The 24013-nt window shown below is 38.9% G+C and overlaps 1 protein-coding gene across 5 annotated transcripts in view; it reads left to right on the top strand.

Moving 5' to 3' along the window:
* CDKAL1 (CDK5 regulatory subunit associated protein 1 like 1) overlaps window positions 1–24013 on the top strand; it is a 703328-nt gene that overhangs the window by 116615 nt on the left and 562700 nt on the right. The gene's annotated exons all lie outside the window — the stretch shown is intronic.

The raw sequence follows: 24013 nt of genomic DNA, 5'->3' as shown, positions 1-24013 counted from the left end.
TTAATTTTTAATACTGTACATTGTCTATTTTTTTTTTTTAAACTTTGGTGTTTCAATTTTGGCTTTTCTAGTTGTATGCGGTGGCTTCAGTTCATTGTCAGTTTTATGTCCTTAAACTGTCAGTGGCAGCTGCCTGAGTATAATTTTACCAGGCACAGTCTCATTGCTTCAGTTTTCCTTGCTCACCAGCACGTTTCCCTCCATATGGAATGTTAGTTCAAAAATAGTGGACTGTTTGACTTCGTATGTCCTGGATCAGCTATGGCCTCGTGAGGCTTTTGTCCCTGAACAGTGCCGTGCTTAGTATGAGCTGACATTTCCTCCTCCATTTTCTCATTTCCTTCACTTGTTCTGATACTGTCCGTGCGCCGATGACTCTCACATTTCTGTTTCTGACTCTCCTCTCCCCTTCCAGGATCCAGACGTGCATATCTGACTGCTTCCTGGACTTCTCTGTTGACATGACTCATTGACCCCTCCAGTCATCATGTGGAAACCCATGTTATGTACCTCGCCTCCCCCCACCCCGCTGGTGTTTGCACTCATGCTGTCTGTCTTGTTTGCTTGCACGGTCATCTTCCAGATAGTCTGTGAGTTTTCTTTGATTCTTTTCCTTCTAGAATATCTTTTCCTTTCTCCTTTTAACCCTTCTTCCTCCTCTTTTCTTTTTTCCTTTTTAAAAAAAATTTTTTTAATATTTATTTATTTTTGAGAGAGACATAGAGACAGAGACAGACAGTGACAGTGTGAGTGGGGGAGGGGCAGAGAGAGAGGGAGACCCAGAATCCAAAGCAGGCTCCAGGCTCTGAGCTGTCAGCAGTTCATGCGGGGCTTGAACTCGCAAAACTGAGCCGAAGTGGGACGCTTAACCAACTGAGTCACCCAGGTGCCCCATCTTCTTTCTCATTACTTTCGCTCGCTGTTATTAGTATTTTTATTCCTTATGTGGTAATAAGTGTTCCTCTTGGAACCGGCAGTGAACCACTGTGTTCTCTTCAGGAGTCGTCAGATTGCCGCGAACTAGACACATATCTTTTGAATGTAACCCTCTCCCTCCATTCCTGTTGTTAATGCTGTAGTTACCGTCGTCAGTATCTCTTGCTCATAATTTCACAGGAAAATTTTAACTTGTTTTCAGCTACTTTTCTGGGCCAGTCCATGTTCTCCTTTCCTTCACACCCTGTAGTGGTTCCATCCCAGCTATAGGATGAAGGTAAAATTTCTTAGTGTAATAAGGTCTTAAAAAAAAATCTTTCTTGCCTCCCTCTCTAGCTTGTTTTCTTGTGGCTCCTTAGAATTCTACTTTTCCCGTACATTATATGATTTTTTAAACACATCATGTGTTTGCGCGTTTTCTTCCCTTTCCTTTGAAAATGCTCCCCTTTCTCCCAAGTGCATGCATGTGTGCATGTGCGTGCACTTGTGCACACACACTCACACACCCACACACTCATGTAATCCTGCCTGGCAACCTGTTCTTCGTTTGGAACTCCTATCAAAGGCAGTATCATCTGTGAGGTCATCTCCCTTCTAACTGCCCCCCTTACCTCCAAGGTCCACCGAGTTAATCACCCTCTATTCTCTGCTACTTCTTTATCCCGTACAAACATCTATTGTTGAATATTACATTTTATTGTTTGTTTACATGTTTGACATTCTACTAGATTGTGAGTCTTGAGGTCAGGTTATTGACCTCAGGAAAATTCTTTTTTTATGGAGTTTCTGACCCGCTGACTCTACTGTGTAATGATCTTCCTTTTCTTGGGACACAGAAACCATTAATAGACTGCTTGTCAACTCTTCTAAGAATGGTCCCCCAAGGCCCTTGTGAATCTCTTGTTGGAGACAAGTCTGTATATTTGCAAAAAGGGGAAAGAAAATTCTAATTTTCGAATATCCTGTTAATGGACCTTCTTTTTAAGAAATCATGCTGTTTTCTTTTTATGTTTTCCTTGTAAACTAGGAAGAAACCTGCCCGATGTCATAAGTGAGGTAGGAAACTTGTATTGGTCACTGTTGCTGCACGGTGTCTTTCCAGAGAGAGTAGGAAAGGGGGTAAGAATTCTTCTGTTTTAAATTTCAAGGTTTTGTTTAAATTACAGTTAACATACAGTGTAATATTGGTTTCACGAGTAGAATTTAGTGATTTACCACTTACATACAACACCCAGTGCTCATCACAAGTGTCTTCCTTAATGCCCATCACCCATTTAAGCCATCCTCCCACCCAGTACCCCTCCAGCAGCCCTCAGTTTGTTCTCTGTAGTTGAGAGTATGTTTAATGGTTTGCCTCTCTCCCTCTCCCTTTTTCACCCCGATGTTCACTTAACTTTGTTTCTTAAATTCCATATATGAGTGAAATCATATGGTATTTGTCTTTCTCTGATTTACTTCTCTTAGCATAATGCACTCTGGCTCCATCCATGTCATTGCAGATGGCCAGATTCATTCTTTTTATGGCCATTCATCAGTCAGTGGACATTTGGGCTCTTTCCATAATTTGGCTATTGTTTATAATATTGCTATAAACATCCGGGTGCATGTGTCCCTTCAAATCGATATTTTTGTAGCCTTTGAGTAAATACCTAGTAGAGCAATTGCTGGATCATAGGATAGGAATTCTTGGAGTAGTCACTTGGTCAAGCTGGCAGAAGTCCACCTATGAATGACAGGACTTTGTTCTTCTTGCCAAACTAAGCTGGGCCAACTTCAGGACCTTGACCATTGGCTCAATTGAAGCATCTCATCTTGAGTCAGAGGGTAGAAAGAAAGGTGTAGATAAAAACCTGGTAATGTTTGGTCTAGAGTTTGACACACAATTGTAATTACTCGATACATATTTGTACAGTTAGGTCGAACTGATTCTGTCTTTTTGGGGAAGAGAGGTTAGCATCATGCTGTCTGTGCATCAGCAAGTCATTGTTAATGTATTTACTCTGGTTAAATATATAAATTATATAGCTATATTAATACCATGGCATATATTTTGCTTTTGAGTATCAAATTGTTCAGTTTCACCAAATGAGCAGGAAACAGATATACCACCGAATTAAAAAAACAAAACATAAATCCACACGGCTGTTGCAGGGGAGGAAGCTGAAACATTGGTAAGGTTGGCTTGAGAAAGGACGTTATGAGAGAGGTCAGATAGTAAGATGTATGTGCACGGGGATACTGGTACAGACCACATTTTTGTGGATACGTTGTTGTTTAGGGGTTAGGCCTTATCATCGTACCACGTGTGGATTTGTGTTATTCAAGTCCTAAGTCATGGTTCTGTTTAGTCTATTTTCTGTTGTTGCAAGGACTTTATATTTGGTTTTCCCCATCAGCGAGTCTGGGGTTAATAATGGTGTTGGAGGAACATGCTTTCTGGAAACATAAATGGAGAACTCTCTGTTGATTCCTAAAGATTTTGACCAGTTCCTCGTTACAAGGTTTATGTTACTTGTCCCCTAACCAAGGAAAAACATGGAGATGAATGGGAGTTCAGGGATATTATTACGTGGTATATCCCAGTGAGAAACTTGATTGGAAATAAAGGAGAAAGTGTATTTTAGGGTTGAACTTCTTCTGGTAGACTTGAATAAGGCAAAATGAGGGAATAAACTCACAGTTGAAAGATTAGTCACTTATTTTGCAAATCAGGAACAGAAAAAGCAGTTTAGATGTAGTAGGTCATTTTAAAATGCAAAACTGAGTTTTTGTAGTTATCTACAATCTTTTTGGAGAATAGTATTTTGCATATTTCATGATTACTGTTACATCAACAGTTGCTTTGTTTTTGCCATTTTAAGCAAGAGAGTAAGTGAAAGAGGTCAGTGTATTATGTACTGGCAACAGCTGGCTGATAGCGTTGAATACTTACGTAATTAAATATATGTGTTGGCTGTTGTCCTAACAGCTCTGTAGGTGGAGGCCCCAGAAAGCATGCAGAAACTTGCTTTAGCAGGATTAAAGAAGAAATCAACATGATCTGGGCCCGTGCTTTCAGCCAAGAGTGATTTCCTATTGTTTTGGTTTCAAAGACATTCTACTTATTCTTGGTGTGTGTGTGTTTATACAACAGAGAAAAAGACTCTTGTGTATTTTTTTCTCTCCTTATTCTATGCTCTAAACGTAAGAAACATAATCTTTCTTAAATTTTAGGCACTCAGTGGTATTGTTTAATAACTAAGAATAAATGAACTAAAAAAACATAGGACCTTTAAACCTGTAAACAGGGTATTAAAACATCACGTGTTAACTGTTGCTGTCCCTTGCTTATGGTTGCACTTAGGTTTAGGTGTGCTCCGGGCCACTTTGAAGGGTTACCTCGATTTTAGACTATATTAAGGCATGGTTGTCTGCAGTCATGGAAAATTGGAGAGAGTGGTTGTGAAGGGGAAACAGGATCCATAGGTAAAATGAAACTGTGCTTTTAGCTACTAGCCTTATCTGTGGAGGCAAATCCTATTCAAAGTGCCCTATGTTTATTTCTATTACTGTTTTTATAGCTCAAGGGCTGAGGCCAGTCCTTAAGGCACTTTTGACTACAGGCTTTGATGGCTGGATAGCAGCTCTGTGGGTTATTAGACACAGTGCTTGTAGACATAGTCCGGCATGGCTGTGTGTGACCGTCCCATGTGAATAATCCTGTGTTTAACCACCTCTTGATGTGCCTGTACTCCATTTCAAAGTTCCTTGGGGGTAGCCACTATGTGTTTTATCTGCATCCTGACACCTGCTAACTGTGGTTGACCATGATGGTTGAACAAATGAATGAACCAAACCATACATTTTGCTTTCTCTCTAGGTTTATCCTCCTGACCCCCACCACCCCCTGCCTCTGTCAGAACGAGAGTGTTCCCCTGTAGCTTTTCATAGAACTTTTTCTGTATCCCTGTTTTCTATTAGGTTGCCTTACTTAGAAATTAAGTTTGGCTGTATGTCCTAGAAAACTAAAAAAAATAGAGGCTTACATAAGATGGGGGATTTAGTTTTCTTCTATAATACAAAGTCCACAGTTAGGAAGTTGCTGGCTTTGGTTTAGCCATTCGAGCATGGAAGTGCCAGGTCCCGGCAGTCTTAGAGATCTTTCCATTATGGTGGAACGTCAGTGCTCCTCTGCAGCCATTATATGTGTTTTCTAAAAAGGAGGAAGTACCGAATGGGGGGACAGTGCCACTTGACTTTGTCCCTCCTTTAAAGGGGCTTTGTAGGAAGTCCCACTCAAAACTGTGTGCTTTATCCCAATGGCTGGAACCATATCAGATGACTTCTCTATTCACAAGGGAAGCAGGAAATATATTTTTATTTATTTCAGACTGGTCATTGTTGTTCCCAACAGAATTGGGGTTCTGTTGGTAGGGGAGAAAGGGAGTACTTTATCTGGGGGCTAACTTGATGTCACTGGTGTAGATGTAATCTTTGGGGCAAAATACATATTTTGTTTCTTATTTGTCTGGATCCCTGTATTAGATTATGTTCTCAATATGGACAAATGACCCTTCTTTCTCCTTTTTTCTTTATTAAGAACATTTAAGAAGCAGCATAGTTGGCATTTGAGAATTTTTTCTCTTTTTGCTTACCCGGATCTGTTTCTGATGATGTAACAACAAAATATACAGGAAAGAGCTCATGGCTTAGATGTTTGCACACACTAAGGATAATGATAATGATGATAATAATGATAATGAGTAATTGGGATTTTCAAATACCTTCTGCCCCTAAGATGTACAGTATCTCATTGTTCCAGAGATTCGGTTTTATGATATAATAATTCTAAACCTGTTTTAGAAACTAGAGATTTTAAAAGAATTTAGTAGAAAACAAAATTAGTGGAAGACAAAAGTAGGGTCGAAAATGGAATATCACGGAAGGTTTTAACCAACTGGAAGCCAGGTTGAGACTGAAATTCATTCTATAATTAAATATTAGAAAATGTTATTTTATATAATTCTAAAAAGTTTGTTTCAGCTGAGAACAATGCTGCTTTTCAGTAAAATGGAAATTCAGTGTTTTACACCTAACATGAAAAAAATGGAGAATTAGAAGTAACCACTGAACATCTAACCAGTGGGATGAGTCCAATAAAACTTGCTATGGATTTTCTGTAGTTTGGTGCCATTGGATATTAGAGGAAAGTTAAGGGTATCAAATTCTTCTCATGGAATGCACCTGGACATTGTGCAACAGTGCCTTTTTGTGTCCCTGCACAGATACACTGCTGAACCATTGTTATGAACTGCCCAGACACAGTTACGTCTTAATGGCCTATTCTTCAGTGTTTTCTTTGCTGAATGTGTGTGTGCGTGCGTGTGTGTGTGCGTGCACATGCGCGTGCTTGTCTCCTCAGTAGATACATCGAGAAAGAAACTGACAGAATCACATGATAGAAACTGCTCTGGGAAAACTACAAATTAATGTGTATGTCAAAGATCTCTTTCACACAATGTTTTAGAATCAACAGCTCGTCCTTTGTGCCAGGCTGTGACGTGTTTTCTAGCTTGTAAATTTCCTTTCTCTTATATGAGGGGTCAGATAAGAAAGTTTACGGCAAAAGTAAAAAGTTTAATTTGATGCTTTCCTTAAACACATGTCAATATTGTGTGATAGTTACCAGAGAGTTTTGACGTTTTTACCACTTTACTAAATAACAAAGGTTTTGGTATACTTGATCAGGTGATTTTTAAAATGGTAATTAAAAAATATGAAAATAGAACTGATGGGTATTCCATTGAGCATATCCTGGGCACATGGCACTCTGAGTATATATTTCTTTTCCTCTCATTGTCCTGTTGCCTAAGTAGCTTCAGTTAAGCATTTGAGCCTGAGAACTGGATGTCTGAGGAGAACACTGACGTGGCTGAGACACCAAGTTTTAGGAACAAGGTTCACTGCATAATGGACATTAGAGGAGGAGCCTTATCTGTATTGCTAGGGGTGAAGGAGAGAGGAGGGTCAGAGGCCTGGAATTAGGGGAGTCTTTCCTCTCCTGTAATCCTAGAGCAGTATTTCTGAACCTTTTCAGGCTCTGAGATCCTTTCGTATAACAAGTACGTTGCACTGTATCCTTTATTATTCTGAAGTGATATTCACAAATAATATAATTTACGTACACACACAATAACAAATGACAGTGCTCTGAATACAATGTAAGGGGAGAAACCAAAAATTGGTAAGGTAATAGATATGTTTCAAAATGGAAATGTTCAGGCATAGAGGCACCAGGAAATGTAAGAGATAAATGTATATAGAATTACACTGAATGTGAGGGGAGTGAATGTGGCGTGACATCTGTGTGGCCTTAATGGCTTAAATGCCAAGAATGGCCTAATCCTAGTGATGGGCCTTTCTAGACCAGATGATGACTCTTGGTAAAGTTCTCAGTGCAGCAAAATGTGATTTTTTTCCTTCCCTCCATTTGCATAAAAGTTGGATTCCTGAGTCTGCTTAAAAAAATGCGTTGTGTTTATATGTGAAATAGAGTTAGAATGTAGATATTGTGAATATGTTTTTTACCTACATGAATGTTCAGTAGGACATTTAAAGCTCATGCAGGACGTGTGGACTTTTTCGTGCCGGACAGACCTGTTCTTAATGAGAAGGAACCAGGCACCTGTGACTTCTGCCCACTGAGTGGCCCTTGCAGTCTCCAGTGTCATAATCACAAAGATTTGATTGGTTTCATGGCCTAATGATTTAAATTTCTGTGTAGCCTGGGAAACACCCAAATCAATATCTAGAAAAGGAAAACCCACAGAGGTTAAAAAAATATAATTTTATATATGTATACATGATTTGTATTTATATAAATATGTAAAAAAGCATGTGTAAAATCATATATGTATATACACACACACATGTGATGTGACATCAGTAACGTCACAGGTCTCTTTGAATGAAACCACTTAATTGAATAGTTTCCAAAAAGTATGAGCAAGCAGTTTATGGAAAGGACATGCAGGTAAACATCAAAGAGTTTCATCCTTACTGGTGGTCAGAGAACTGCAAGTTAAAATGAGATACCATAGGGGCACCTGGGTGGCTCAGTTGGTTAAGCGTCCCAATTCGGCTCAGGTCATGATCTCATGGTTGTGGGTTCAGGCCCAATGTTGGGCTCTGTGCTGACAGCTCGGAGCCTGGAGCCTGCTTCCTATTCTGTGTCTCCCTCATTGTCTGCCCCTCCCTCTCTCGTGCTCTGACACTCTCTCTCTCTCTCTCTCTCTCTCTCTCTCTCTCAAAAATAAATAAACATTAAAAAAACATGAAAAAAAATGAGATACTGTATTTTGCTGAGCACATTGGATCCCCTCCCCACCCTGCCCCACCCTAGGAGATCCTGTGCTCCTAAGATTGTGTGGAGATGTTTACTCTGATACATTGCTGGTACATTCAAATACATTTGAATTACTGCAGTCTTCTTGACTTAGCAGTTCTGTGTTTTGTGGCCCTCCCCTACAGATGTGAAAACACTTGTCTGCAGGGACGGGGATTTAATCATTCATTGCATCGTTGGTTATGGCAGCAAAAGTGTTACAACAGCCCTTAGACCTCCACTTTCCCCTGCCTTTCCACTCTCCGTCCTCTCTCTGTACTTTCCTCCCTTCCTTCAAAGGTATATCCTGGAATAATTCCTTGCAGGTAGATAGAAAGCTTCCTTATCCTTTCATTTATGGATTTATAGAATACTTTGTGCTCGTACTTATTCATGGATTCTATTGGTTCTATTTTATGTACAAGGGAATTTTATTTAACCACTTATTGATGGGCATTTAGTTTTTTTTTCTAATAATTGGCTGTTAAAAGTATTGTCCCTGAACATGTTTTGGCTGGGACTTCATAGAGTATCAAAATTTTTGTAACTTGCATCTCAAAATGATATCATACTTACTGAAAAGTTGCAAAAATAGCGCAAAGCTTTCCCGTAGATCTTTCCCTCCACTTCTATAATGTTCAGATGTCTTACGTTACCAGGATGCAGTTATCAAACCAGGAAAAAAATTCTGATCTGATATGATTAACCCTTGTACAGATCTTGCTCACATGTTGTCTTTTTTCCTCCTAGTTTAGGGTCCCACTTTGGGTCTCACACTGCTTTTAGTAGACACGTCAGCTCTCTTTCTGTTAGGGGGACAGCTTCTCAGTCTGTCGTTGTCCTCATGACATTGGCACTTCTGGAGATTCCTGGTCATTTATGTTGTAGAATGTTGCCTAATTTGAGCTTTCCTGGTGTCTCCTGATGATGAGCCTCAGCCGCGCATCCTGTCAAGCCTACAGGAGTGATAGATCCGCATCCTCGAGGGTCACACCAGCGGGGTTCCGCACATTGCCTGCATCTCTGTTGAGTTAACTCTAACATCCAGTAACTAGGGGTTAAACTTACTTCATTCAGGCGGTGACTTTCGCCTTTCTCCACTGTGAAGTTATTATTAAGTATTTGGTGACGTTGTTGCTTGGTGATACTCTATCATGCTTTCACCATTAATTTTAGCCACTGATTATTCTTGCCTGCAATAGTTCATACTATAGTATTTATCAGGTGGTGATTTTTCTCTTCCCATCACGCCGTCTACATTAGTTAACTGGAATCTTGCTGTGAGGAAGAGAGCGGACTCCTATTTACTTATTTATTTCATTTCATTTTAGGGTCAAGGTTATTTATTCTGTGGGGCATAATCTCTCATTGTCATTATATTTTATTACTCAAGAGTTTTAGGGATTTGGCCAGTGGAAGCTCCTTTCTGTACATGAGCTAGTCCAGGCTTATCTTGTCCTCTCCTTGCTTCATTCCTGGATTGAGCCATTTCTCCAAGGAGTCCAGGTTCCTTTCATTGGTGAATGGTATAAAGACACCTAATTTGAGCACTGGGTATGCTCTTTGCTACTGAGATGCCATCACTTCTAGGCGGCGTTAGTGGACAGAGTTAGGAGATGTATATAGGTGTACAAACATCTGTTTCTGTTTATTTGTGTTTATCTGTATCTGTTAAAGAGTATGAGGTCATACCAATCTCTCTGATTCTACTTCACCTGCAGGGGATTTATTTCTAGCCTTCCCGCCTCTTATATGCAACTCCATTCTGTAGCAGGGAGAAACACACCTCTCATTTTCCATGGTGTACATGTTACTTGTTCAGTCCTATGAAACGGGTAGCACAGTTTTGGAATTCCTAACCCATCCTCCTGTGAAAAAGACATTTTGCTTACTAGCATATAATGTTTGAGCCCTTTTTTGTCTTTAATATTACAGTATGTAGTCAAAATGATGCTTTCCAAAGTTAGATTCAGTGTGGTTATGTTACTAATTTGTGATTCAATTAAGTTAATTTGAAGCCACTCATATTCCATTGTGGATTCTGCCCACTTCCTGTCTGGTTTTAATTTTTATTTTTTTTTTGTATTTTTGTTTTTTGGGTATGTGAAACATTAGCATGATTTTCAAAGGCAGAACTATATACTAAGTCATTTGCTGAGAGAAGGATCAGTGCCCTGTCGCCCTTTTCACCATCCACATGACTCTGTTCTTTTCACCCCCACCCCCCCGTCTCCCAGTAACATCTGGCTTACTCTTCCTTTTTTCCACATACAAGCACCAGTCACGTTGTGAGTTTTCTATCATGCCTTTTGTATTTATTAATTGGAATTTTACTCGGGAGAACTGTTTTTTTTTTTTCTCCCTACTTATTTGTTGAATTATTTATTTCAGTATGGATTCATGGTCACTTATTCTGTGGGCCATAATCCCACAAAATAAATTACACCGAATTCTATATGCAGAGTCCATGTACTTTTTAAAAATTTCTTTTTGTTTTTTCCTTAACTGATAGCATACTCTAGATACTCTCTTATTCCGTAATAGAGCCTAGGAACTGTACATCAGGTGATGGAGATATTCCTTGCTCTTTGGTATGGCTGCACTAAGTACCTCACTTAGTGACCCTGTCATGGTTTATTCAAGTGTGTCCTGTGTGTGGACGTTGAGGACGTTTCCAGTATTTTGCACTTCCAAGTAGTGCTGTGCTTAGTTGGGTTTTGCACGTGGATTTTTATGTTGTCATTAGTGTATCATCAGGATCCATTTCTAGGGTGGAAATGCCTGGCTTAAAGGTGAGTGCATATACACGTGTCACCAAAAGGGTGGTGCTGATTTGCATTCTGAATCGAGTCTAGGTGAAACTTGGGCATTTCCACGGCCCCTCCAACAGAGCATTGTTGTTGTCATGCTTTGTTAATTCTACCATTCAGCAGGGAGGATGGGGTCTCAGATTGTCATTTTCATCTCTCTCCTTCTCTAATTCTTTTTATATGTTTGGCCATTTTTATATCTTTGTTAGTTGTTCACATCTTTTTCTTATTTCTTATCAGTTGTCTCAGCGTTTAGGAGGTTTTCTTTTTATGTATCATGGATATTTGTCTATGATACATAGCATAGACATATTCAAACAGTTTTCCAGTTATCTTTTGACTCTGCTTATGGTGTTTTAGTGACATATAAAATAACTTCCATCATTAAATTTATAAAATGTCTTTTTCCACTTTCTCCTGGATTTTGACTCCTAGTGAAGTCACAGACTTTCTGTACACCGAGAGTAGAGAGAGGCTCGCTTATGGTTTCTTCTAGTCCCTGTATGGTTTCATTCTTTTACATTTGCATCCCTGGTCCATTTGGGGCACATGCTTATGTGTGGTGTTGGGGTGCTGGTCTACTTTCATCCTGTCCAGATGGCTACTTAATTGCCCCAGCACTCTTTATTAAGCATTGTATCTTTATCGAAGTGTTTTTTTTAATGTTTATTTATTTTATTTATTAATTTTTTTAATTTTATTTTTTATTTTTTAAAATTTGCATCCAAATTAGTTAGCATATAGTGCAACGATTTCAGGAGTAGATTCCTTAGTGTCCCTTACCCATTTAGCCCATCCCCCCTCCCACAACCCCTCCGGTAACCCTCAGTTTGTTCTCCACATTTAAGAGTCTCTTCTGTTTTGTCCCCCTCCCTGTTTTTATACTTTTTTTTTGTTTCCCTTCCCTTATATTCATCTGTTTTGTCTCTTAAAGTCCTCGTATGAGTGAAGTCATATGATTTTTGTCTTTCTCTGACTAATTTCACTTAGCATAATAGCCTCCAGTTCCATCCACATAGTTGCAAATGGCAAGATTTCATTCTTTTTGATTGCCGAGTAATACTCCATTGTGTGTGTGTGTGTGTGTGTGTGTGTGTGTGTATCCACATATATATCCACATATATATACACACACATGTGTATATTTATACACATATACATATGTGTGTGTGTATATATACATGTGTGTGTGTACATATAAAATATATACACACACACACACACACACACACACACACACACACACCACATTTTCTTTATCCATTCATCCATTGATGGACATTTGGGCTCTTTCCATACTTTGGCTATTGTTGATAGTGCTGCTATAAACATTGGGGTGCATGTGTCCCCTCGAAACAGCACACCTGTATCCTGTGGATAAATGCCTAGTAGTGTAATTGCTGGGTCGTAGGGTAGTTCTATTTTTAGTTTTTTGAGGAACCTCCATACTGTTTTCCAGAGTGGCTGCACCAGCTTGCATTCCACCAACAATGCAAAAGAGATCCTCTTTCTCCCCATCCTCGCCAACATCTGTTGTTGCCTGAGTTGTTAATGTTGGCCATTCTGACAGGTGTAACGTGATATCTCATTGTGGTTTTGATTTTTATTTCCCTGATGATGAGTGATGCTGAGCATTTTTTCATGTGCTGGTTGGCCATCTGGATGTCTTCCTTGGAGAAGTGTCTATTCATGTCTTTTGCCCATTTCTTCACTGGATTATTTGTTTTTTGGGTGTTGAGTTTGATAAGCTCTTTATAGATTTTGGATCCTAACCCTTTATCTGATATGTCATTTTCGAATATCTCCTCCCATTCTGTTGATTGCCTTTTAGTTTTGCTGATTGTTTCCTTCGCTGTGCAGAAGATTTTTATTGTGATGAAGTCCCGGTAGTTCATTTTTGCTTTTGTTTCCCTTGCCTCCGGAGACATGTTGAGTAACAAGTTACTGTGGCCAAGATCAAAGAGGTTTTTGCCTGCCTTCTCCTTGAGGATTTTGATGGCTTCCTGTCTTACATTGAGGTCTTTCATCCATTTTGAGGTTATTTTTGTGAATGGTGTAAGAAAGTGGTCCAGGTTCATTCTTCTGCATGTCGCTGTTCAGTTTTCCCAGCACCACTTGCTGAAGAGACTGTCTTTATTCCATTGGATATTGTTTCCTGCTTTGTCAAAGATTAGTTGGCTATACGTTTGTGGGTCCATTTCTTGGTTTTCTATTCTGTTCCATTGATCTGAGTGTCTGTTCTTGTGCCAATGTTTATTTATTTTTGAGAGAGAGAGAGAGGGACAGAGTGTGAGTAGGAGAGGGGCAGGGAAAGAGAGGGAGATGCAGAATCTGAAGCAGGCTTCAGACTCTGAGCTGTCAGCACAGAGCCCAACATGGGGCTCGAACCCACGAACTGCGAGATCATAATCCTGAGCCAAAGTTGGAAGCTCAACCGACTGAGCCACCCAGGTGCCCCCATACTGAGATGTTTTGAGATGCCCCATTTATTATATATTACATTTCCAGATTTATGTAGGTCTAACTTGGGCTTCCTGCTTTATTCTGCCGGTCTGTTTGTTTACTTGTGTTCTGTCTGCTCTTTTTTCTATGGAAGTTTTATTTATGAGTTGATATCTGGTAGAATTAATCTCTCCTTGTGTTTTTTTTATTTTTCATGTTTTTTTTTTTTTTTTTTTTTTTTTAACCTTGGTGTTCTTGTATGTTAGGTTTTCAAATGAACCTTACTATCACCTTTCTAATTCCATGACACAAGTAGTTGGTACTTTTACTAGTAAATAAAAGTTAATCATAAATTACCTTGGGGTGAACTGACATTAAAAAAATTTTTTTTTAATGTGTATTTTATTTTTGAGAGAGACTGAGAGACAGCAAGCGCGGGAGGTACAGAGGGAGGGAGACGCAGAATCCAAAGCAGGCTCCAGGCTCTGAGCCTGATGCGGGGCTCGAACTCACAAACTGTGAGATCATGACCTGAGCTGAAGTCGGACGCTTAACTGACTGAGCCCCCCAGGTGCCCGGAGAACTGACATTTTGTGATGTTGATTCATCCTATCCAAGAATAAGATATGGTACATTGATTCAGTTCTACATCTGTTTCTTTTAGGAGTGTTTTAGCCTTTTCCCCAATATAGGTTTTGGATATGTCTTGTTAATAAGTTTATTCCTGAGAATTTTATGGTTTTTATTGCTCTCTTAGATGCTTTCTCTGCGTCTGATGAAGATTCTATTGTTTTTCCCCACATTGGTTATTGTTTGTGACTGTCTGCAAAGGCTATTGTTACTTTATATTTTTTATATTTATTTTTATATTTTAACCGAATTTTTTTATTGTTAATTTTTCTCATCAATTTTTGAAAGGATTTTCTAGGTGCACTGTCATTTCATCTGCAAATAGTTTTCTTCCTTCTTTTTTTTTTAAACCAATTTTTATCTTTTATTTCTCTTGCTTAATTACATTGGCAGATGCCAGTAGTACAGTGTTGAGCAGTTTTGGATGTTGTGGATAATCTTACCTTGTTCTCTGTCTTACTGAAATGACTCTACTGTGTCTCCATTTAACTAAAATACTGGCTTTTGGATTTTATGTATTTGGTCATGTTAAGAAACTATTCACAAATTTGCATTTTCTTAGAGTTTTATTGAGAATGGATAGTGAGTTTCATTGAAAGTTGTTTCAAAATAGATTTTATTCCTCTTAGATGTATTAATGTCTTGTACATATTATTACTGGGTCTCCTAATACTGAAATAACCTTGCATTTCCAGAGTGAATTCCACATGGTGTGTTTATTTTTGTATTGTTGCATTGAATTTACTGTGCAAAAATACTAAAAATACTAAAAATATTAGCAGTGATATCCATGACTGGTAGTGGTCTGTATTTTATATTTTTGAACTGTCTTTATCTAGTTTGGTTATCTGTTACTTTGGTTTTCATTAAAAGAATTAGAACATTTTTCTTCATTTTCAGTGCTTTGGAACACTTTATAGATTACCCGAAGTATCTGTCTTTAAAGACTTGGTAAGAAGTGAGAAAAAGCCCTGTGAATTCATCTGGACCTTTTGATTTTTGTGGGATGGCTTCTAAATAAATTTCTGTATAATTTCTATGGAAATTGGTCTACTTATTATTTTTTTAATTTTTTTTTTTTTTAATTTTTGGGAGAGAGCACAAGCAGGGGTGGGGCAGAGAGAGAGAGGGGGACAGAGGATCCAAGCCTGATGTGGGGCTTGAACTCACAAACTGGGAGATCACGACCTGAGCCGAAGTTGGATGCTCAACTGACTGAGCCACTCTGGCATCCCTGGGAATTGGTCTGTTTAAAAAGCTTTCTTCTCTAATAGGTGCATTTTTTTTTTTTTTTTTTTTTTTTTGGTAATATGTGGTCCTGTAAAAATGTATCCATATCATCTTGCCTTTCAAGTTTATTTGCATAGAAATCTGCAAAAGTGATCTCTGTAATTTTAAAACAGTTTTTTGGTTTTTATGATATTTTTCCTTTTCATTTTTTATTTGGTATATTTGCATTTTTTCTTTTTTGTTTACTTTGTTCTCTTGTTTTTGAGCTAGGTATTTAACTCTTTTATTGTTTCATTTTTACTGATAACTGTTCAGTACAGATTTTCTTCTCACTGCTTAAATGTATTCCAGAGATTCTGATGCATCATGTACTCAAGATCACTAATTCTCTAATTTCAATCTGTATTTCCCTCTTCACCCAAGAGTTGTTCAGAGGAAGATTTAAAAAGCAATTTTGAGATTTATTGCATTATACTCAGACAGTATTGTTTGAATTTTTCTACTTTAAAGAGCTTACTGCTACGATACTTTCTTTGTGATTTATTATGTCATTGGTTTATGTGAATGTTCAATGAATGCTCGAGAAGGTGTGATTCTCTATAAATAGGCATAGCATTCAATGTAGATCTATAGGGTGTACGTTACTAATTGTATATAAGCCTTCAGCTACATTTGTTCGTGCATGTGTATGTGCTTGATTTTTCTTATGTGGAGAGTGTATTAAAGTCTCATCTTCTCTGTACATTTCTTCTAACGTCAGCCTAAATTAAGAGGCAAAGTGAGGCAAGCTCAAATTACCAGAAATTAAAGTTGTGTGGGAATAGCAGAGGAATTACAGGTTGGCAAATGTATGCTGCAGCGAGCTGTAGGCAGGTTCTCTCAGTGTTTGGGGTGGGCTGTATTTATAGGCAAGGAGTGCAGAGAGGAGGAAGTCAAGCCACGGTCCAAGCAGTATGTTCATTGGTTTGAGGATCGGGAGAGATTCTTGGAGGCTATTCATTGGACAGGAGATAAATCTGTGTTTTCTGTAAATCAGGCATTTACTGGAAATGTCTCTCAGCTCCCTTTTTCTGAGGGTTCTTTAGTGACATTCTCCATTTCACATCATCTGGTGCCATTTTTATTTTATTTTTTTGTTTATTTATTTTGAGAGATAGAGAGGGAGGGAGAGTGTGCATGCAAGTGAGATCAGGGGAGCGTCAGAGAGAGGGAGAGAGGATCCCAAGCAGGCTCAGTGCTGTTAGCGTGGAGCCCGATGTGGGGCTCGATCTCATGAACTGTGAGATCATGACCTGAGCCGAAACCGAAGAGTCGGACACTTAACCGACTCAGGTGCCCCTCATCTGGCTCCATTTTAGATTGAAATCCTTTCACCCTTGCAACTTGTGTTTAGTTTCATGAGCGTAGTTACAACATTGTTTGGCGCATGGATATTTGTAAGTGTTAAAATTTCGTTGTCAATTGTGGTTTTAGAATTAAAGTGTTTTTTTCATATTTAATCCTTTTGGCTTGAGTTCTACTTTGCTCTCTTTTTCCTGTTACACCATTTATATCCCTTTAATTTTAGCCATTCTGAACTATGCTTAAGATATGTCTCTTGTATGTAGCATTGAAATCTTGTTGCTTTGTTGATACTATTGGTAAATTTGGTCTCAAGTCTGTGGTGATAATTTTTAAGTATATGTTACTTGATATTTGCTGTGGTTCCCTATGAGATGTATACATATATTTTAATTAATAAGCTGTTATTTAGGAACACTTGTATTATTCGGTGGTTACCTTTGTCTTTATACCTTTTAAATGGCTGTATTGCTCTGTTATATATTTAATCATTTACCCTTTGTCATGTTAGTTTAATGGTACCCTTTAACTTCTGACTTTTGGCAACCAATGAACTTATTTTACTTTCTCACCTCCTTTCCCATTTCTTCACTTTTTTTTTTTTGCTTTGTTTGTTTTATCACTGCCTCTAACATTTGCACATTAATCTTCCAACTTTCAGAGCTTAACATCTCCACCTTTATTTTAATCTTCAATCTACTGTTATGTGTACGGACGGCCTTCTCACTCTTTTTGCTGAAATTTCCCTAGTCATTTGTTGGGTGGATTAAGCCCAACCTCTGGTAGATTACTCAAGAAGGGATAGTGATTCTTATATGTTTAAAACTGTTTTTAAAAGGCACTCATACTTGAAGGACAGCTTGGTTGGGTATAAAATCCATTATTCATACTTTCTTTCACTGAATTTCTAAAAACAGTGCTGTTCTGTTGTTGCCTTGCATTGTATTTTGCTTTAGACAACTCTGATGCCAGTTAAATTTGTTTACCTCTGTTCATTATTTTATCTTTTTTGTTTGTTTGTTTGTTTTTTGAGATTTTCCTTATGTTTGATGCCTAAGAATTTTCTGTGTTTGGGAGTGATTGTTCCAGGTGCATTGACACTTTCAGTCTGTAGATTCAGATCTTCTTTTATTTCTGCAAATTTTTCTTGGATTATAGTTTATTTATTGGTTCTATTCCCCCGTCTTTTTTTTTTTTTTTTCCTCTTTTGCTCAGACTCCAGTTTTAGGAATGTCATTCCTTCTTTCCTGCTTTCTAGTTCTACCACTTCTCTCTGACATTTTTTTCCTTCTTTCTTTATCTGATTTTCATTTTCTTGACTGTTTTGCTGCATTTCTTCAATACTCCCTGTTAAATTTTCATTAGAGTTTTAGAATGGATCTTTATATTTAGATGGGATCATTTTGGGGTAGGCTGGTTGGGAGGGCTCTTTGAAGGCATAAGTCTAACTCAGATGAGTTCTGCAGTATTTATTCATAGTCAGTAAGAGAAGAATATTCCATACATAGCAGAAAAACACTAAAAATTCTATTCTTACTAGTAACCACCATTCCGTTTCCAGCTCTCTTTCAGGCAAGACCTAAGTTTATTACTAGGAATGGAAATTATATGTGGGTAGTGTTTTGTTCTGTTTGGAACTAGTTGACCAAAGGTTCATTGTGATCCAAGGTGGTGGATAGAGTAAATGGATTATTTTCCAGTTAGTAACTTGTGGATATGAAGTCAAGTGAGACTGAGTGGCATCCTTGTCTGTGGTCTACGCCACCTTGTAGAATAGACTACTGTGTGGGGAGACCCTTTTAGCCAGTTTTTGAGCAAATGTTGCCACTCATTTCTTATGCATTGGACACTATGAGAGGCACTGGGGCCATAAACCCCGTCCTCAGCTGAAAATAAGCCTCTTGAGAGGAGATCTTTAAATAGAGTGCTATTCTGTGTTAAATGGCTTATAGGGAGACTGAGGTGTAATTAAATTGCATCGTTGCTGAAAGATGGATGAGTATTGCTGTTGAAATTTATTGGAGGAACATCTTTTAGAATATAATAATATCAATTCTGTTGAATTTTAAAACCTTTTTATTTTGGAAAAGTTCTAGTCTAACAAGCATTGGTGTTTTTTTAAAAAAATATGACATTAGGGGTGCCTGGCTGCCTGAGTTGGTAAAGCATGGGACTCTTGATCTCGGGCTCATGAATTCGAGCCCCACGTTGGGCATAGAGATTGCTGAAAACAATATGACATTATAGTTGAAGTTAGTTTTCTTACAAATACTTACCAAATGAAGAAAAAGTGAGGGTGAATTTCATGCCAGTAAACCACTATTTGCAGTGTTTGATTCTTTACCCTCCTTGCTTAAACTGCAACTGTTCTAGAAGACTAGTCTTTTTTTACAGATGGTTAAAACTAGGACAGGTTGTCACTTGTCTGGAATTGTTCTTTTAATAAGCAAGACTTTATGAAGACTGAATGTTGTCTGTCACTGTCTACATCGGTAATTCTCTTTATTCTGATTGAAAGAAAATCTTTACTTCCTGCAAGTAGCTTTATATAGAAATCTGGCACAACAGAACACTTTTGGATCAAATCTCATGCCTTCAGAAACATTGAAAAATGTAATTTAACAATGATTCTGTTCAGCAAGGTGAGGCTGTTCATAACAGGGCAGCATTTAAACCTGTGTTTCTTGTTGGCCCGTCTGCAAAGAGATAGCTTGTTTTGTCATCAGACAACATCGGGATGTGATTTTAAAGAAAAGAACAGTTTTTGATACTGATGGTACTGCTTAATACCTTAAATGAACAATCAGCATTTTGTGAGAAACGGAAAACCAGGTTAGGAAGGTACATGGTTTCAGTTTGTTGCATCACATTGGTTGGGGGTATTTAGTTCAAGCCTCTTTCCTGGTGGCCCACCTCAGCTCAATTCTTTTAGTGTTGTCATAATTGCACGTACAGTTCTTTGAAAAGATGGCCTCTCTGGGTAGACGAATCCCTGTAAGGAACGTTACAGAAAGTTGTTAAAATAACTCCTCTAAGTGTGATCTGGAGTCTGAACTGTTTCTAGGTAGCAGCTGACCTTTAGGAAATCCAGGGTGCTTATTTGTGTGTCTTCCTCGCTTCCCCCCCCCCCCCCAACTCTGTCACTGGGCAGGCTCGAATCAGTATCTGCCTGCATCTAAATTTTGTGCTCTTTCCATTTTATTATGCTTTGCAAATTTGTTGAATTCCTCCTCTATGGCCGACATTGTGTTAGAGGCCAGGCATTAAAAAAATACTGTCATTTACTTGATGGGAAAGACGGTATGCCGGTTACAGTTAAATGTTTCTCTGCCCCAGATTCGACCTTGATGGGACCAGAACCTGACCCTGTGAGAGTTCTCCCTTGTTAGCTGCTGCAGTATTAGCTTTGTCAATAGAGGGCGCTAGAGAGAAGTTGAAAGGTGGGAGCTGTGGGAGAACTCCTCTCTGGGTTCCTTTGCTCCTTCCTTTTTCCTTCCCTGAAGGAGCCTGCGGTGGGTGCCTGGAAGGTCTGGGGTGGCTCAGGGGACAGCATCGACCCCGCCTCCTTTCTGTGATACTGCAGGCCACATCCCTCAGGAAACTCTGGTTCCAGCTGCACAGTTCCATTTGTACCTGCCTGATGTTCCATTCCTTCTCTGACTGGATAACATTGATTTTTTTTTTTTTTTTATCATCTAGATCTAATAGCACTTCTCTCTTAGAGTCTTCCTTAAACTTCCAGCCCCAGTTTCATTTCCTAACTTGTACTTCTTTAAAGAAGCCTATATGTAAATGGCGCCTGGGTGGCTCAGTGGGTTAAGTGTCCTACTCTTGGTTTTGTCTCGGGTCATGATCTCACGGTTCATGAGTTCGAGCCCCACGTCGGGCTCTGTGCTGACAGCTCACAGCCCGGAGCCTGCTTCGAATTCCGTGTCTCCCCCTCCCTCTGTCCCTCCCCTGCGCACTCTCTCTGTCTCAAAATAAATAACCTTAAATAAAGCAGCCTATATTTACCATAGCTGTATTATCCTTTTAGAGTGTATTCTAATTTTTAGTTGGCTTGTATTTTTCTCTTCCTGAAAACTGCCAGCTCTTGCTTATGTCTGTATACCTGGTGTGTGGCATAGCCTCTTGAGTGCTCCCTGAATGGATTTAAATCCTCTGTTACACTCTTTACTGCTTGCTTCTGCCTAGTGAATGTTGTTTCTGAAGGAAAATAATAGCTCTCCTTTACTGAGTAATGGGCAAGGCATGTCTGCATACTCTGTCTTATTTAACCTTATTTTATTTTAAACTTGAGAAACAGGTGTGTTTAGAGGGGTTAAGTATCTTGCCCCCAGGTTTACATGGCTAGGAAGTGATTGAGTTGGGTTTTTTTTTTTTTTTTTAAAACATGGGTCTGTCCCACTTTAAAGACCCTTAAATGTAAAGAAGATGTTAAAATTTAAACAAGTTTTTATATGTTTCTCTCTCTCACTTTAAAAAAATTTGGTATGTTCCTAATGTTTCTTTTCATTCTAGTTGGCCTAGCTCCATTAGAGTGTCACACAGTCCAGCATTTAACAAATTCCTGGTTTTATCTGTACTTAGAGATGCATCTGTTAGCAGAAAGTTTCTTATGGGTAGTGTCTTGTCCTCTTCAAAGTTGAAATTAACAAAATGGTTCTTTCAGCTCTCACAGTTATTTTTAGGGAAAGACTATCGCAGAGGAAAAAAACCATAACGTCCATTTTATGACTGTTGTATAATTCCACCTGGGGATGAATGGTGTTTTCCGAGTCATTGATTGTTGTCTGTTAAAGGTTTATGTTGTGACATTGATTTTCCAAGTCATAGATACTTTATCCAGGAATCATTCAAAATTGAATGATAAGAAATACTGTTTTTATTGTATAAGGCTTATGTTTTATAAAGCTAGTCTTAGTGTTAAATAGTAGCTGATTTTTTGAAATATCGTTGGTTGATCCATAGACTTTAAAAAATATATTTATTTTTTTATTTTTGAGACAGAGAGCAAGTAGGGGGAGGGGCAGAGAGAGATGGAGACAGAGAATCCCAAGCAGGCTCCAAACTGTCAGCGCAGAGCCCCACATGGGGCTCGATCTCATGACCATGAGATCAGGACCTGAGCTGAAATCAAGAGTTGGTCCCTTAACCTACTGAACCACACAGGTGCTCCAATCCATAGACTTTTTAAACCGTTTTTCTTCCCAGTTATAAAATAGTAGCTTGCAGATTGTAGAACATTTGCAAAATACAGTTTAAAAGTCACCTAAACTCCTTATGTGGAAGTTACTATGGTTAACGTGTTGGCATATGACTTCCCAATCTTTTTTTTTTTTTTTTTTTTTTTTTTTTGTACTGGTTTCTCTTTTACACAGATGAAACTTTAGTATTTTTGTATCCTACTTGAAAAAAAAAAACAGTTGAGTGTGTTACATGGTACAATACTAATTTTAAATGGCTACATAATGTTTCATCTTACAGATCTGTAATGTATGTACATTTTTTTTTTGGCCAGGGACTTAGATTTTTATCTAGTTTGTCACTTACAACAATAAATATGTTATAACCATCAAATAAACAACATGTTTGGTTATATGTCTCTGTGTTCATCTCTGGTTATTATATATTTTGAAAGTAGATCAGATTCCCAAAGGTGGAACTTAGGGTCAGTGCGTGAGCTTTTTAAGAATTCAGGATACATTTTGTCTCATTGTTCTCTAGACAAAATGTATCAATCAGCCTCCTACCAGTTGTGTATCAGAGTGAGGGGGAGATGCTTTTCCCTTCTGTGTTTTTAGAATTACAGATTTTGTCTTTGCTAATTTAATGGGAATTGGGATGATAGCTCCTTGTTGTAATATGTATTTCTTTGATTATCAGTGTAATTAACATGTTTATATTTACTTGGGTCTGTTACCATTTACCTCGTGTTTATTATAGACGATGTTTTTCAAGTGTACTCCTGTGAGCTTCTTGTATGTTGATAATCAAGTGTAAGAGGACTTTTAAAGTCAGGACTTCTTTACCGTGCTCATGAAAACAGTAATCAAGAATAAGTTTTACCTTCAGATCTTGAGAAAAGGTTATGCAGATCTGATGTGAATTCATTTAATGATATTACAATGTGCCCACCATTGTCTCCTTTAGTACTTTTATCAGCTTATTAAAAAAAGAAGTCAAGATCAAATATGTTTTTGAAATAAAATGAACTATTTACTTCTCCAAGGGAATAGACAGTAATGACTCTGGAATTCTTTAGGAACTACGGGTGAGTAAGATGCTTGATAACCACCCCAAGAGGTTTTGTGGTTCCCATTTGTAAGCTAGTGTTTGTTGTGCTGTCTCTTGTCTCGGGCTCTCTGCAGCTCTTCCCGAATCCTTGGACAAGTTCCTGCAGAAAATAGGAGTTCCTAGTGGTGCCCTCTGGGCCGGCAGATCGTGAGCAGGCCGCGCTGCGGAGCGCAGATGCGCGTGCAGATGGCGTGGGGGGGCCAGCCTGCCTTCTGCCGGGCGCTGCTGGAGAAGGTGATTGATGATCCAGCTGACTCCGCATAATGGTCCGAGGCAAGGGGAGCGGGAGTCCCAGGCTAAGTGAAAGTCAGAGCTGGCGGAACAGACTTGCACACTTGATGTGGTCTGCAGTCTTAGCGAACTTCCTCACCAGCACTCTTAGCCCCTGGCCTCAGCGCTCGCCGTTTTGTCTCCTGGCCTCCTCTCTGGCCTGCATCTGCATTCAGAGGGAGGTGACAATCCTAGCTCTAGAAGGGGCTGGACGCAGCCATCCTGAGTTAGAGAGGGTATTTGGATGCTGACACGGTGGAGCGTGGGCTCCGAGTCAGTGTCCAGGTGGCTGATTATGTGCCTCAGTCTTCCGTTTCTTCTCTTCCCTCGTAGCGGTCTCCAAGATGGGGTGTCATACCCAGGAGTTCATGGATAAGAACACTGGTTTTGCTTGCTGTCAGTACTAGGACCCTGGGACAGGTACAGAGGATTACGGTCTCCCTATTAGGAGTTTTTGTTGTTTTCTTTTTTTTTTTTTTTTTCCTCTAAGTCAGACTTAATAGAGTACATACAGCGGCATGAATTTGAGGACGGTTCACGCTCTTTCTTGGCCAGGGTTTTACTCTGAATTTAAAAATGTCAAAATGACTGAGGACTTCAGGAGTGGCTAGCCACATAGCATCAGTCTGTTATTTAAGCTCAGAGTTCTCCTGGAGTTCTATTATCTGTTTTAGGCAGTTTTCTGTTTGGAGTC

The sequence above is a fragment of the Panthera tigris genome, chromosome B2, assembly GCF_018350195.1.
Source record: "Panthera tigris isolate Pti1 chromosome B2, P.tigris_Pti1_mat1.1, whole genome shotgun sequence".
Classification (NCBI taxonomy): domain Eukaryota; kingdom Metazoa; phylum Chordata; class Mammalia; order Carnivora; family Felidae; genus Panthera; species Panthera tigris.
This window is presented reverse-complemented; position numbering and strand designations above follow the sequence as displayed.